The 15,734-nt window shown below is 41.7% G+C and overlaps 2 protein-coding genes across 9 annotated transcripts in view; one reads left to right on the forward strand and one right to left on the reverse strand.

Moving 5' to 3' along the window:
• Positions 1–15,734, reverse strand: part of LOC136399324 (zinc finger protein 420-like) — a 288,584-nt gene that overhangs the window by 207,537 nt on the left and 65,313 nt on the right. The gene's annotated exons all lie outside the window — the stretch shown is intronic.
• LOC136399358 (zinc finger protein 98-like) overlaps positions 13,459–15,734 on the forward strand; it is a 68,298-nt gene continuing 66,022 nt past the window's right edge. For all 8 annotated transcript variants that reach the window (XM_066374448.1, XM_066374446.1, XM_066374447.1 and 5 more), the window contains exon 1: positions 13,459–13,593. The gene's annotated coding sequence lies outside the window, so the exon portion shown is untranslated. The remainder of the gene's footprint in view (positions 13,594–15,734) is intronic.

Genomic DNA, 15,734 nt, shown 5'->3' on the forward strand with positions numbered 1-15,734 from the left:
ATTATTAAAGATTGAGAATATTTTTAACAAATTTTTTCTAAAGTTTGATTTACATAATGTTGATATAGTGTCTGACTATTCAACATTGCTTATTTAAGTAATATAAACTTAGTAAGAATAGTTAGTTATGCTTATTGTTATAGACACAACAGCTAGTATTGCTAGAAACAGAGTCAATAATGTTTTTTGAAGTCTTAGTTTTAATTAAAAATTTTTTTGCCTCCTAGGTAAGTTTATTTCATTGTCAAATTTCCCTCTTTTCTATTTCCAACTTATGCCGGGGCTTCAATTTTCTGGAAGGTATCTACTAGTCCTGTATCTGTGGAGATAAGAGCAAATCCTCACCCCTACATTTTGTCTACATTGCTGTTGTAAATTAGCAAACTGTCCATTTAAAATGTTCATCTTGTGTAATATTAATAAGAGGGCTAGCATTAGCATTTTGATTAGCTTGAATACAAGCTTGATTTTCCTAAGTTATAAATTGTAACTCTTTTGCTTTTGAAAGAACAGTCCAAGCTAACATTTCTAAATTTTTTGAAATAAAACATTCAGAGTCTATGAAGGAGGATAGCAGTTCCTGCGTATAAAGACAGTTAGTTTTATACTGGGAGCAAGCCGTTTTAAACTCTTTAAGAGCTTTGACAGAAATTTGGTCATAGTGAGTATAAAAAACTCCTTGTCAGAAAGTTTAGACTGTAATTTAAAAAGTTGCTCTTTTAATTATTTATAAGATAATTGTTTTTCTTTATCAGAGGCCAAATGACCCTTGTTATTTTTCTATTGTAAAAGAAATTTTAGAGCTTTGTTAGGGACTTCTCCTAAGCCATGCAGCTTAGTGACTACTGCCTAAGTGGGCTAAAAAGAAAACTAATGTTGCTTAGTAATAAGAGATGTATTAGCTTCTATATCTAAAAGTCTTTTGTATTGTTAAGTTTACTATAGGGCATCAGAGAAACTAAATTTCCACTTTCCTCAGTGCCTCCTTTTTCAGGATGTTGCCTTACAAGCAGCCAACTGTCTGAAGCAGCTTGACATAAATTCTTAAAATGACTTAATTTTGTTTAATTCCTTAGTTCTACAAATTTGAGCATATTTTACACACAAACAAGACAATTTTCAACACAGAAACACAAGTATAACATATAACTTTAATCTTAATACTTGATTTCTTATTTGATTTCAAAATTTGAATATACCTTACAGTGTATTAACTAAATTAACAAGTCTTAAGGATCCATATTCTATTCAATTTAAATTTAAATGAGCACTCCTTATAATTTCTAATTTTAAAGCAAAAAATATATGGATGAAAATTTTTTCAATATAAAAGCCGGCATTTTAATCTTTGTATGTAAACAATTCAGGCCTTAAAAATCACATTTAGACAACATCAAACAAAAACTAAACAGAAATTAGAATCAGACAAACCAGACTAGACAAACCAAAGAGAAACCCAGGATTTCAGAGCACAGTCAGACTAGAAAGATGCCTGCCTGATTTTAATCAGGGCATTTTCTGACAGAGGGACTGACGATGGATAAGACTAAACAAAATTTCCCCAAGAAAATTCTCTTGGCAGCTGCTGGGATATTTTCTATAGTCAGATCCAACAGATGTCCCCTGCCTCAGTTTCCAGGCAAAGAATAAGAAAGAAACAAAATGATAGTTCAGAGGACTGTAGCTAAAACACCAAAGAAAATCAGTATTTATTTATTTTATTATTACAAAGACTAGAGAATTCTAAGGACTTCATGATTCTTCTATATGTCCTAATTCTAATTGAATTTGTGCCAACTGATGTAAAGCTGCAAGCTTTTCTTCCTTGTCTCCATCCAGGCTTTAAGACAAGCAATTTAATCTGAGCTATAACAGCATCACTATAATCAGTTTGTTGTCCCACAGCTGCGTAAGCACCAACCCCGATGAGCATTTCAAAAGTAGCTCCCGGGGGATTATTTCTGGCATTCATGTGAGATATTTGAAGAGCCTCCTCTCTCCACCAAGATTTGAATTGTAAATATTATCTTGGTTCCAAAACCATACTAGCAAGTAAATCCCAATCCAAAGGAATCACTAAATGATCATTACAATAGGAAGAGATAAGACCTTGAACATATGAGGACTGAGGTCCATACATAGCAACAGATTATTTGACTAGCTTTAAGAAAGTAAATTCAAATTGGTCAAATTGGATATTATGTCCTCCCCCAGGATCTGGAGCATTAAGAGGAAAAGGTTGTCGAATAATTGGAAAAATAGATACAGAAAAATTACTAGAATTAGATTCTAAATCATCATGACGCATGAGTGCCTGTTGCATTTCAGAGATTTTAGGGAATTGAAAAATCCTTCGCCTGCCAGTACCAATTAATTTTTGACCTTGAATTGGAGGAGCCATAGGCTCATGTATATCTTGCTTTTGAACAGGATAAGCAGTATACTGATTTCCAATTTTTTGTTGTTTCAGTGTAAATTGTAGTTTACTTAATAAATGTTTTAGACAGGCAACATCATCCATAGGGGCTCCCTCATTTTTTAAGAAAGAGGGATGAAAGCCTTTGGATGGCTGAATTTCATTAACATTATCAGTAACTTCAAAAGCAGAGACAGTATTGTCCAAGTCATTATTCTGTTCATTCTGTGCTGAATCAAATTCTTCAGGCTCATTAAAAATAACCTCACTCAAGTCTTTAACAGAATCTCCATCTGATTGCAAAGGTCTAAGGGTTGTAGCAATAAAATTATAAGCAGCTCACATTTCAGCATCAAGTGGATCTCCATGCTGATGAACACAGTGTAAAGATTTTCCTACTTGTTGCCAAACATTCAAATTCAATTGATTACAATGTTCAGGAGTATACCAATAATAGTGTTTCTGAATAGCATTTAAAAGACATAACAAAACCTTGTCTTTTATCTGAATCCCAGGCCCTTTTTTTTTAAAGGGATTTTAAAACTTGTTCATAGCCTGAACTCTGGTGGCGCAGTGGATAAAGCGTCGACCTGGGAACACTGAGATCATCAGTTCAAAACCCTGCACTTGTCTCGTCAAGTCATATATGGGAGTTGAAGCTTCCTGCTCCTCCTCCCTTTCTCTCTTTCTCTCTCTCTCTCTCTCTCCCCTCCCTCCTCTCTAAAATGAATAAATAAATTAAAAAATTTAAAAAAATTAAAAAAAAAACTTGTACATAATTGTCCCGTAATGAGTGGAATTTCCCATGACTTTGCTAGTTACCCGAAAGTTTCGCGTTCACAGCGCATCCAACTTACCCTTTCAAGGTTCCATCTGTTCCCAATCTCTTCTTAAGGCCCCACTGTAGGTGCCAAATATTGTTGTGAGTCGAGGGCACAGAGAGAGAGATCAGCAGACAAAATCATCAAGGACTAGCAAAGGGCCACTGCTCGCTCAGGCAAATGGCCCCGAGTTCACGCTGTGTCCTAATTTTATTCACAAGACTTCAAAAAGCTTGTTTACTGAGAAATTGGCATAACATCAAGTGTAACTTTTACTTAAAGATATATGGAGTGCACCTGCAAGATAGCTTAGTAACAACATAATATCAGAAGGCATTAATTGCTATTGCTTCTATGGATCCCATAACATTCCTCTCCTTATCTTAAGGGATAACCTTGGAAAGTACAGAAATCTTATGAGAATGTTTTACTGAGAAAAGCCCAGCAACTGCCTTCAGTCACATAGACCTGTTTCAGTGACCCTCCTTCAAGTCACAAAACAATTTCCTTGGCAAAACATTCTTTTCTTGTTGGCTGTGTTCCCATCCAAGGCCATGCAATGGGTTATTCCACTACAAATAGCCCATGGAATACACTTCCATATTTTGATCTTGTTGCCTTCTGGATTATCAAGCGACCCTTACAGCTTATAGGTTTTGAGTCTCAAAATTATTGTTGTTCCTTTTTTCAAAGGATCAACAACAATGGCTCTGGGAAACTTCCACTAAATGGCAAATCATTCTTGCAAATCAATGGACAACTTTATACTGAAACTGTCAACTTAAAATCAGCTCAAAGACTAGAATTATATGACATGATCACGGCTTTTCAGCATTTGCCATATTCCCCCTTTAATCTATATACAGACAGCAAATATTTAGTTATGGTGTTTCCACTATAAAGACTGCTGTCTTAGGGACAAATGCTGATGAACTATTTCAGCAGTTCCTCCTTCTTCAAAGACTTGTATGTCAACATAGAGCTCCATGTTTCATAGGACATATTCAAGCTCACTCCATGCTCCCTGGAGCTTTAGCACAAGGGAATGCCCTTGTTGATCAAGCTACCCAAAAGAAAATTATTTGGAGCAACCATGACAGATGGGCAATTCAGTCTCATACTATTCATCACCAAAACGCTGCAGCTCTGTGTAAACAGTTTCAACTTTCTTGGGAAGCAGCACAGCAGATTAGTAAATCCTGTCCAAGGAGTCCTATACTACAATCTGTCCCTTCATTTGGAGTTAACCTTCAAGGACCCCTACCAGGACAACTTTGGCAAATGGATGTTACTCATATACCTTCCTTTGGCAAACAGTCTTATGTCCACGTTACAGTGGATACATATTCTGGATTTATAGTAACCTCTGTCAGAACGGGAGAGGCTGCTAAGCATGTCATAGTTCATTGTATGTATGCATTGTTCTATTATTGGATTTCCCAAACTGGTTAAACTGACAATGCTCCTGCATATGAAGCAAAAGCATTTACTGTATTTTGTCAAACCTTTCGAATTATGTGTATTTCTTACAATCTTTAAAGTCAAGGTATTATTAAAGTGTATCCAGCAAATATTTTAAGGTCAATTTAAAAAATTTTAAAAGGGAAGAGTCATATCCTGGAACTCCTATGGGTCTACCATATCATGCTTTTTACTTAAAATTTTTTTTAATTTCTTTTGAATGCTGATGAACAGGAGACACCAAATCTTTTCTGCCTGCAAACTACTACCTTATTTTATTTGATCCAGCTAATAATACTGTTTTGTCTTTTTCCAAATAGCTCCAGATATATGAAAAAGATTTATATAGGCAGATGGGGATCCTCAAACCCCTCAGCGAGATCTTCTGAGCATGGCTTTTAAGATACCAAGAGGCAGAAAAAGCCCAATAGAGATCAGGTAAACTACCAGCTTTTAGGATACTCCCTTAAATGCTCCAATGCCCCAAAGGGGTCTCATAAGATGCCATCTGGGTCCTGCTTCAATAGTGGAAAGGAAGGTCATTGAGCTAAAGCCTGCCAGACTTACATGCCTCTGCTGTGAGGAAACGGAGACACTGGAAGGTAGGCTTCCCCCTCGCTCCTCTAAGGGAGGGTTCAGTCTCTTCCAGCCCTGCTCCAGCCACCTATGACCTAACCTTGCCCAGAAAGCTGGGGTTTGCCACTGAAGGCTGAAGGTGCCCAGGGCCGTCGGTCCCATCTATGACACTGTGGACGAGCCTAGGGTATTTCTTCCAAGAAGCAGGTAAACTGATCTCATTTGCACAAGGGTCACTTAACTATGTCTTGCCTGAATAGTCAGGTTTTTTATTCTTCCCTCAAAGATCTCTGTTGTGGGTGTTGATAGTCCTATTTTCTGCGGCTTTGTTTAATATATAGTGTTTCCTTTATTCCTCCTACCTCAATGCCCCACTCATATTTCAGGCTGGGACCTAGTCCTAATTTAGAGCTCTCTTTCCCCTTTTGCCAACTTCTATTATGAATCTACCTTTGCCACCCAGCTTAGTGTATCCCAAGGTTCTCTTTACCAAGCCACATTCGCAGAGCTCCAGGGAAAAGCAACCTGGTCTCATCTCTCCAGGCAGAGGAGAACAGAAGCTCCATCTCCACACATGCTGCAGATGGCTTTTCCAGTCTACCTGAATCATTACTAGCTAGAAGCAACGGTCATTGGGACTTGGACATGAACTGCAAAGTATAGAATTGTGACAATTCCAGTGCCATGTGTACTTTTCCTGGACTCCTGGTCCTTGAAACAGCTCCTAACAGACTGAACTGAGGTTGGGTTGCATTTTTCAGGGATTTGTCATGGTGATGGTGCCAACTTGGACTTGGTGAACACGTTAAGGAAACTACTCTTTTATGGATTCTTGCTGTATTGGCCAAGAGTTTGCTTAAAGGCTTTAATCACTGTAAAAAAAAATAGAAGACTGGATAAAGAAGATGTGGCACATACACCATGGTATACTATTCAGCCATAAGAAATAATGACATCGGATAATTTACAACAAAATGGTGGGATCTTGATAACATTATATGGAGTGAAATAAGTAAATCAGAAAAAAAACAAGAACTACAGGGTTCCATACATTGGTGGGACATAAAAATGAGACTAAGAGACATAGACAAGAGTGTGGTGGTTATGGGGGGTGGGGGGAGGGAAGGGGGGAGAGGAGGAGGGGGAGGGGCACAAAGAAAACTAGATAGAAGGTGACGGAGGACAATCTGACATTGGGTGATGGGTATGCAACAGAATGGAATGACAAGATAACCTGGACATGTTTTATTTGAATATATGTACCCTGATTTATTGATGTCACCCCATTAAAATTAATAAAAATTTATTTATAAAAAAAAAGAGGAATAGGGAGAGCTGAGTAAGCTGAAGATGACATGGACAGACATATCCAGCAGTTGGCTGCATAGGAGGAGTTAGTCTTGATTATGAGATTTTAAATAAGATTAAGAGAGCTTTCTATATGAGAGGATTCCAAGAGGGAGGGTATGGGGGCAGAGTATGCCTTTAAGGGTAAGGACATAAGAAAGTATAGAGCAAGCTGGAATCTCCATCTTGGCTGTTATCAGTGGGTATTAATAGTTACTCACTGCTTAGGCCAGGGGTCCCCAAACTATGGCCTGCGGGCCACATGCGGCCCCCTGAGGCCATTTATCCGGCCCCTGCCGCACTTCTGGAAGGGGCACCTCTTTCATTGGTGGTCAGTGAGAGGAACATAGTTCCCATTTAAATACTGGTCAGTTTGTTAATTTAAATTTACTTGTTCTTTATTTTAAATATTGTATTTGTTCCCGTTTTGTTTTTTTTACTTTAAAATAAGATATGTGCAGTGTGCATAGGGATTTGTTCATAGTTTTTTTTATAGTCCGGCCCTCCAATGGTCTGAGGGACAGTAAACTGGCCCCCTGTGTAAAAAGTTTGGGGACCCCTTGCTTAGGCTGTTCTAGTGGGAGTTGAGTGGCTGGCTTTATCTGTCCTGGAAATATGAGGTATATTTGAGCATTCTTGTTTCTCAGGCTCATTCAACCAGTTGTTTTATCCTACTCAGCAGAGTTTTACATTTTTCCTAACAGGACACAGACTGTGACACAGAAATATTTCAACTCTTTATGCTATGACCAATTCCCTTAATGTGTTTCAGATAATTCAAAAAAGAATCACCCCCAGCCATTTATGCATGCTTTTCTCTGACTAGAGTAATGAGTGTGTGGGGGAAAATCCCAACTCCTCAACAAAGGTAATTTACCTTGCTATTGTCTTCAGCTCAATTACTACATTACTTCCAAAGGACTGTGTCCTTGGACCTAAAATGAACTATAAGGTCCTGTTATTTCTTCTAAAACAGGGGTCAGAAACCTATGGCTCATGAGCCAGATGTGGATCTTTTGATGACTGCATCTGGCTCGCAGACAAATCTTTAATAAAAAAAAATAATAACAGTAAAAATATAAAACATTCTCATGTATTACAATGCACTCATTTCCTACCGCTCATGTTCATGGTTGTGGGTGGCTGGAGCCAATTACAGCTGTCCTCTGGGACAACACCAAATTTTTATTGGATAATGCCTAACATACACGGGTTGTTATATGGCTCTCACGGAATTACATTTTAAAATATGTGGCGTTTTCCCTGGCCGGTTGGCTCAGTGGTAGAGCATCGGCCTGGCGTGCAGAAGTCCCGGGTTCGATTCCCGGCCAGGGCACACAGGAGAAGCGCCCATCTGCTTCTCCACCCCTCCCCCTCTCCTTCCTCTCTGTCTCTCTCTTCCCCTCCCGCAGCCAAGGCTCCACTGGAGCAAAGATGGCCCAGGCGCTGGGGATGGCTCCTTGGCCTCTGCCCCAGGCGCTAAAGTGACTCTGGTCGCAACAGAGTGACGCCCCAGAGGGGCAGAGCATCGCCCCCTGGTGGGCGTGCCAGGTGGATCCCGGTCAGGCGCATGCGGGAGTCTGTCTGATGGTCTCTCCCGTTTCCAGCTTCAGAAAAATACAAAATAAATAAATAAATAAAATAAATAAAATAAAATATGTGGCATTTATGGCTCTCTCAGACAAAAAGGTTACCGACCCCTGTTCTAAAACAAGCTCTAGTTTGTTTTGTTGAATGTGTTCTTGGTGCTCAACACATCAAGAGAATAAAATGTCCATACGAAATTAAAATACACTTGTAGTGAATGTAAACACTTTAAAAATATAAATCTAGAGAAGCACGCATCTGCTTCTCCACCCCTCCCCCTCTCCTTCCTCTCTGTCTCTCTGTTCCCCTCCCACAGCCAAGTCTCCATTGGAGCAAAGTTGGCCCGGGCGCTGAGGATGGCTCCATGGCCTCTGCCTCAGGCACTGGAATGGCTCTGGTTGCAACAGAGCGACGCCCCAGATGGGCAGAGCATCGCCCCCGGTGGACATGCCAGATGGTTCCCAGTCGGGCACATGTGGGAGTCTGTCTGACTGCCTCCCCCTTTCCAACTTCAGAAAAATACAAAAAAAAATACAAATCTATAAAATATTTTACATAAAATATATGTAAGTCATATATAATCATATTAATGTGTCCTTTTATAAAAAGTTTCTAAAAATCTAGATTATGGACTGTATTCCCTGTGCTCTATTTTACATCTCCTTGTATACTAGAAACTACTATAATATTCTGTGTCAAGGGTAATTGAAAAATAAAAAAATGATTATATATGCTGTCTACAGCAGTGGTCCCCACCCTTTTTTGGGCCACGGACCAAAAATATTTTCACGGACCAGCCTTTAGGGTGGGATGGATAAATGTATCACATGACCAAGACAAGCTTCAAGAGTGAGTCTTAGACAGATGTAACAGAGGGAATCTGGTCATTTTTAAAAAATAAAGCATTGTTCAGACTTAAATATAAATAAAATGGAAATAATGTAAGTTATTTATTCTTTCTCTGCAGACCGGTATCAAATGGCCCACGAACTGGTACCGGTTCGTGGCCTGGGGGTTGGGGACCACTGGTCTACAGGAGACCCAGTTCAGAATGAAGGGCACACACAGACTAAAAATAAAGGGATGAAAATGGAAAGGAATAAAAGCTGAATAGCAATACTTATATCTGACAAAATAGACTTTAAAACAAAGTTATATAGTAAGAGACACAGAAGAACACTACATAATGATAAATGGAGCAAGCCAAAAACAGAACATAACTCTTGTAAATTTTTAAGCATCTATACATCTAAAGCAAATCTTGATGGACACCAAGGGAGAGATTGACAGCAATATAGTCATAGTAGGGGATTTCAACACCCCATCAACACCAATGGATAGGTCATCCAGACAGAAAATCAACAAGGAAATGGCAGCCTTAAATGACACATTAGAGCAGATAGATTTAATTTAAATCTTTAGAGCATTTTTTATCCCAAATTAACAGAATATACAATCAATCATTCAAGTGCACATAAAACACTTTCTAGTATAGACCACATATTAGGACACAAAACAAATCTTAATAAATTCAAGAAGATTGAAATCACATAAATAGTCTTCTCTGGACAGAATGGTGTGAAAATACAAATCAATCACAAAAACAAAACGAAAAAGCGCACAAATACACGGAGGCTAAACATGTTATTAAACAAAAAATGGGCTAACAATGAGATTGAGAAATAGATAAAAAGATACCCTGGAATAAATTAAAATAAGAACACAACAACCCAAAGTTGATGAGTAATAGAATCAATCGGAGTCTGAAATACCAGTGTAATAGGCTATTATAAAAGAAAACCTGCCAGGCTGTCTTGTAACAGAGAGCAAGAGCAGTTACAGACTCAGACCACGGTGTTTTTTTTTGTTGTTGTTGTTGAAATTTTCTTTTACTTTATTTATTCATTTTTAGAGAGGAGGGACAGAGAGGGAGAGAGAGACAGAGAGAGAGAAGGGGGGAGGAGCTGGAAGCATCAACTCCCATATGTGCCCATATGTGCCTTGACCAGGCAAGCCCAGGGTTTCGAACCGGCGACCTCAGCATTTTCAGGTCGACGCTTTATCCACTGCGCCACCACAGGGCCACCACAGGTCAGACTCAGACCAAGTTTTTTTTTTTTTTTAAAGATTAGTACTTTCTTTTTTTTTTTTTTAAGATTTTATTTTTTATTTATTTTTTATTCATTTTAGAGAGGAGAGACAGAGACAGAGAGGGAGAGAGAGAGGAGAGAGAGACAGAGAGAGGTGGGGAGGAGCTGGAAGCATCAACTCCCATATGTGCCTTGACCAGGCAAGCCCAGGGTTTTTTGAACCGGAGACCTCAGCATTTCCAGGTCGACGCTTTATCCACTGCGCCACCACAGGTCAGGCTCAGACCAAGTTTTAAAGGGTTAGGTTTAGGGAAGTAGGAAGGGTAGCGGGACATTTGCTGATTGGCTGCCGCTATCGCTGGGTGCAGGGGTGCTTTTCACCAATTATGGATGTTGGTGCATTTTCAATCGTCAGCAGTTTCAACAGTCCATGACTTCATTGGAATTGTGACATCGGATATTCCTTTGTGGTTGGTCACCTGCCGCAAGCTCTGAAACGAAACTCATGCCGGCAGGGTTAAAGAAATGAAATGAAACCTAAGACACAGGGAATTTCTATTTTCCATTGCAGTGACAGAGGTTGCTGAGGTTTTGTAAGGGTTTGAATCTGAAAGTGTCATTCTCCAGCCATTGAGAATCAGTGTCTAGTTTATATTGAGGCCAAACTGTGGGGTGCACCTTGACATGCTCAGATTATCATATCTTGAGTTGTTGCCTTGATCATAAACTGTCCCTCTCTCTTTTTAAAATATGATAGTATTCATTTATTTTAGAGAAGAGAGAGAGAGAGAGAGAGAGAAAAGAGGGAGGAGCAGGAAGGAAGCATTAACTCCCATATGTGCCTTGACCAGGTAAACCCAGGGTTTCAAACTGGCAACCTCTGCATTCACAGGTAAAGGCTTTATCCACTGCCTTTTTTTTTTTTACTTTGTTTTATACTGAGAAATCAGAACGACATATATCCAAATTTTTCACCAATCAGTTGATTAGTCTTTACTCTCCTGTAAATATGTTTATTTCCTTCCCTTGTAAATATTACAAGCAACAAAACTTGTCAAAACAAAAGGAATTTTTTTTTAATTTTTTAAAATTTTTTATTTTTTTACAGAGACAGAGAGAGGGATAGACAGGAATGGAGAGAGATGAGAAGCATCAATCATTAGTTTTTCATTGCGCGTTGCAACACCTTAGTTGTTCATTGATTGCTTTCTCATATATGCCTTGACCGTGGGCCTTCAGCAGACCGAGTAACCCCTTGCTGGAGCCAGGAGCCTTGGGTTCAAGCTAGTGGGATTTTGCTCAAACCAGATGAGCCCGCGCTCAAGCTGGCGACCTCAAGGTCTCGAACCTGGGTCCTCCACATCCCAGTCTGATGCTTTATCCACTGCGCCACCGCCTGGTCAGGCACAAAAGGAATTTTTGACTTTTATTGACAATTGACCTTTCTCCAAATGTTTTGAGTTTCGTGAAGCATTTTAGCAGCCCCGTATTTATTTGCTTTGAACATGAGTATGCACACTGAAATGTCTTTCATGCCAACATGGCTGATGGAAATGCTATACAACACTGTATGATCTCCATAATCTGCATTCCACAGATCCCAAAACCTGTTACCAACGTTATATAATTTTAAAAAGATATTTAGGAACCAAAGCATAGAATGATTTGACAAAAAATTCTATTAAACTTTCAGTCTTCTCTGACTCAGTAGTCTCGGCAGTCGAGTGTCGGCACAGCATGTGCAAGTCCCGGGTTGGATTCCCAATCAGGGTACACAGGAGAAGTGAATATCACACCGCCCCCTCTCTTCTCCTGCTGCTATCATGGCTGGAATGGTTCAAACAAGTTGAACACAGGTGCTAAGGATGGCTCCATGGCTTTCCTCAAGCTCTAAAATGGCTCAGTTGCCGAGCAATAGAGCAACGGCCCCAGATAAGCAGAGCATTACCTGGTAAGGGGCTTTCCGGGTGAATCTCCATCAAGGCATTTGCAGAAGCCTGCATCTCTGCCTCCCGGCCTCTCACGTAATAATAAAACCAATAATAATAATAACAAATAAATATCAGACAATATACATTTAAGGGAAATATTTTTAAAAAATGAGATCTCTAAAAAAAATGAGATTTCTATTTAAATGTTTTTACTCAATTTAGAGATGGGGGAGAGAAACATCCACTTCTTGTTCCACTTATTCATGTATTCATTGTTGATTCTTGCATGTGCTCTCTGACCAGGGATCAATCCCACAACCTTGACATATTGGGAGGCTTCTCTAACCCAGTGAGCATTTAGTCCAAGGCCATGTAAAAAAAAATCTTACAGCCTGACCAGGCAGTGACCCAGTGGGTAGAGCATAGAGCTGGGATACTGAGGGCCCAGATTCAAAACCTAGAGCTTGAGCACGAGGTAGCTGGCTTGAATGTGGTCTCATAGACTTGACCCCAAGGTCACTGGCTTGAGCCCGAGGTTGCTAGCTTGAGCTGGATCAGTTGGAGCCCACCCCCTCTCCCCTATCCCCCCCCCCCCCCACGTACCCATGAAAGCACATATAAGAAAGCAATCAATGAATAACTAAAGTATTACAACTACCAGTTGCTGCTTCTCATCTCTTTCCCTTCCTGTCTCTCTCTTGCTAAAAAACGGGAAAGATAATCTTACAGTGTGTGTGTCAAAGTTTTTATCCAGCACTTAATCCCTGAGGTGTCATAATATTCTTGAAAAAGTTTTTTTATTGATTTTTAGGCAGGGTCGGCGGGGCCAAGAGAAACAGAAACATGGATTACTTGTTCCATGCATTTATGCATTCACTGCTTGCTTCTTGTAAGTGCTCCAACCCATTACCCACAGACCACAGTGGATCATGAGGACACGAACAAACTGAGCAACCTGGCCAGGGACTCGTCATAATATTAAGTCTGGAAGGAAAATCATACACATTTTATTACCTTAGTCAATTCCATGCCCTACAAAAAACTTACCCCTGAGAAAATTGGCGGGGACCAAAGGACAAGGGCGTTTTGGCCCCGCCCATTTATCCCGTTGTCTCGACTCCCGAATGGTCAGTATTAATAATCCGCCCACTGTGGAAGCGCTCAATGGGACGGTAACGGCTCTGATCAGTTGAGTCGATGCGCACGCGCAGTTTCTTACAGAACCGGAAGTTGTTGTGGAATTGCGTGGTCTCCCCGTGTCTGGTGACGGTCTCCCCGGTTTAAACCCGCTTTTCCCAGTTCTGCACGCGGGGAGCCTGAGAGTCGCTGCGGACGCCGAGAGCCCCGCTCCCGAGCCCCCAGCGGTGAGTACGGAGTCCCGGTGAGAGGCCCCGAGCCTGCCCGCTTCGCTGCCGGTGGGGGCTCCGCGTCGGTTTCCAGGGAAACTCTGAGGCCGCCCCGCCCGTGTCTCCCCCCCCCCCCCGCCGGGTTTTGGACCCCCCCCTTCCACGGGGTTTCCTGCCTCGGTCCTGAGGAGGCAGCCCCCTCACCCCCGTCGCTGTTTAAAGTCCCGGGAGACGGACGCGGGCGCTGGAGACGGACAGTGTGCGCCCCTCCCCCGCCCGGCCTCTCTCGGCCCGTAGAGCCCGGACTGCTCCTCTCCGGCCTCGGGACCTGCGGACCCCCTCCTGAGACCCCACCCCATTTAATACGAGGCCTGGGTCCAGGAGGCGCACACTCTCCGTGGGGCGGGGATTCGGGGCGAGAACGCGGGGTCCCCAGAAGAGCCCCCGGCCCCGCGCGGGGAGGCTGTGTGGGAGCGGCGACAGCGAAGGGGCCCCGGGGACGCGCAGAGCGGGGCTGGGAGGGGTCAGGGGACGGAGAGAGACACGGGAGGGGAGGAGAGGTCAGTGAGGGGCCATGAAGAGACGGCAACGTGGGGGTGCGGGGAACGGGACCGCGACGGGGAGAGTGACAGTAACCGGGGAGAGGAGCGCGAGGGGAAGAAAGGGGAGAAACCTCGAGGAGAGGGAGGGGCCCGGAGAGAAGGGCGCAGGGAGGGGGCTGGGGAGCAGAAGTGGGAGGTGAAGAAAAAAGAATTCGTTTTTTTCTTGGCTCAATGGACTTAACCTCTTTTATTACACATCTCGTATAATTCATTTAAAAAAGAAACCTATTGAGATATATCTTGGTCTGTTGATTATCTGCTTCTTGCATTAGTTTTTAACTTTTAAAATAAACACTGATGATACCTTATAACCACAGCTGATAACTGTTTTATTTTCCTTTCCTTAAGTGAGAAGCAGGGAGGCAGAAAGACGCTACTGCGTGTGCCCCCACCTGAATCTGCCTTGCAAACCTATTACGGGTGCTCTGCCCATCTTGGGCTGTTACTCGGCAGTCAAACTATCATATTTTAGCGCCTGAGGTGAATGAAGCCATGGAGCCATCTTCAGTGTTTTGTGCCACCTTGCTCTAATAAAGCCATGGCTGCAGGAGGTGAAGAGAAAGATAGAGTAAAGAAGAGGGGGAGGGGTGGAGAAGCAGATGGTCACTTAGCCGGTGTGCCCTGACCAGGAATCAAACCCAGGACTTTCATACACTAAGCTAACGCTCTACTGCTGAGCCAACTGGCCAAGGCCATAATCAGAGCTCATAATTCTTTGCCAAATATGAGGAAGTCTCAACTTTTTAAATATTTGATCCTAGAACTCATTACATTAAAAAAGATTCCGTATTGTTTTCTTTTTAAATATATCGTGTCGAATTTAAATTCTGAGCCCTACATCCTTTCTAGTGTGTTTCATATGTTGAAACAGAAACTGGTATTTAGTAAAGTATGTTAGGCTATTTCATTGTGCAGTTTGGTAAGGATGTCTGATCTTAGCTATCAGAGCCTTGTGTCTTGAGTTCAAATGTTCATCAGCTTTTTCTTTTTTTCATGTGATTTGTTGAATTAGTGACTGAGAGGTTGAAATCACCCTCACAGTATTCAGCAGTGTGAGATGTGCTGTGCAGACCTGTCAGCCAGTGCTGCTGAAAACAGCTCTCAGGGAGCAGTGCAGGCACGGCAGGGATCTAGATAAAGATGTCACACCATGGGCCCCACTGCAGACCTGCAGAACCACAACCTCAAGTGGAGCCCTCATCCCCGAGGAATCTGCATGCTTATTGAAGCTAAACCATTCCCCTCTGGGGTGCTAGTCGATGGCTTGATTTTTAAGAAAGGACATCACCTCCATCATCTCCCTCATACTTGGAGAGCTGCTCTGGGTGGAGCAGCATTGTTTTGTTTTGTTCTTTATTTATTCAATTTAGAGAGTAGTGAGGGAGGGAGGGAGGGAGGAGCAGAAAACATCAACTCCCATATGTGCTACGATTAGGCAAACCCAGGGTTTTGAACCAGCAACTTCAGTGTTCCAGGTAAACATTTTATCCACTGTGGCACCACAGGTCAGGTAGCATTGTGGTTTTCGTAAGCTACCCCAGGTGATTTCAATGTGAG

This window comes from Saccopteryx leptura, chromosome 3 (assembly GCF_036850995.1).
Source record: "Saccopteryx leptura isolate mSacLep1 chromosome 3, mSacLep1_pri_phased_curated, whole genome shotgun sequence".
NCBI lineage: Eukaryota > Metazoa > Chordata > Mammalia > Chiroptera > Emballonuridae > Saccopteryx > Saccopteryx leptura.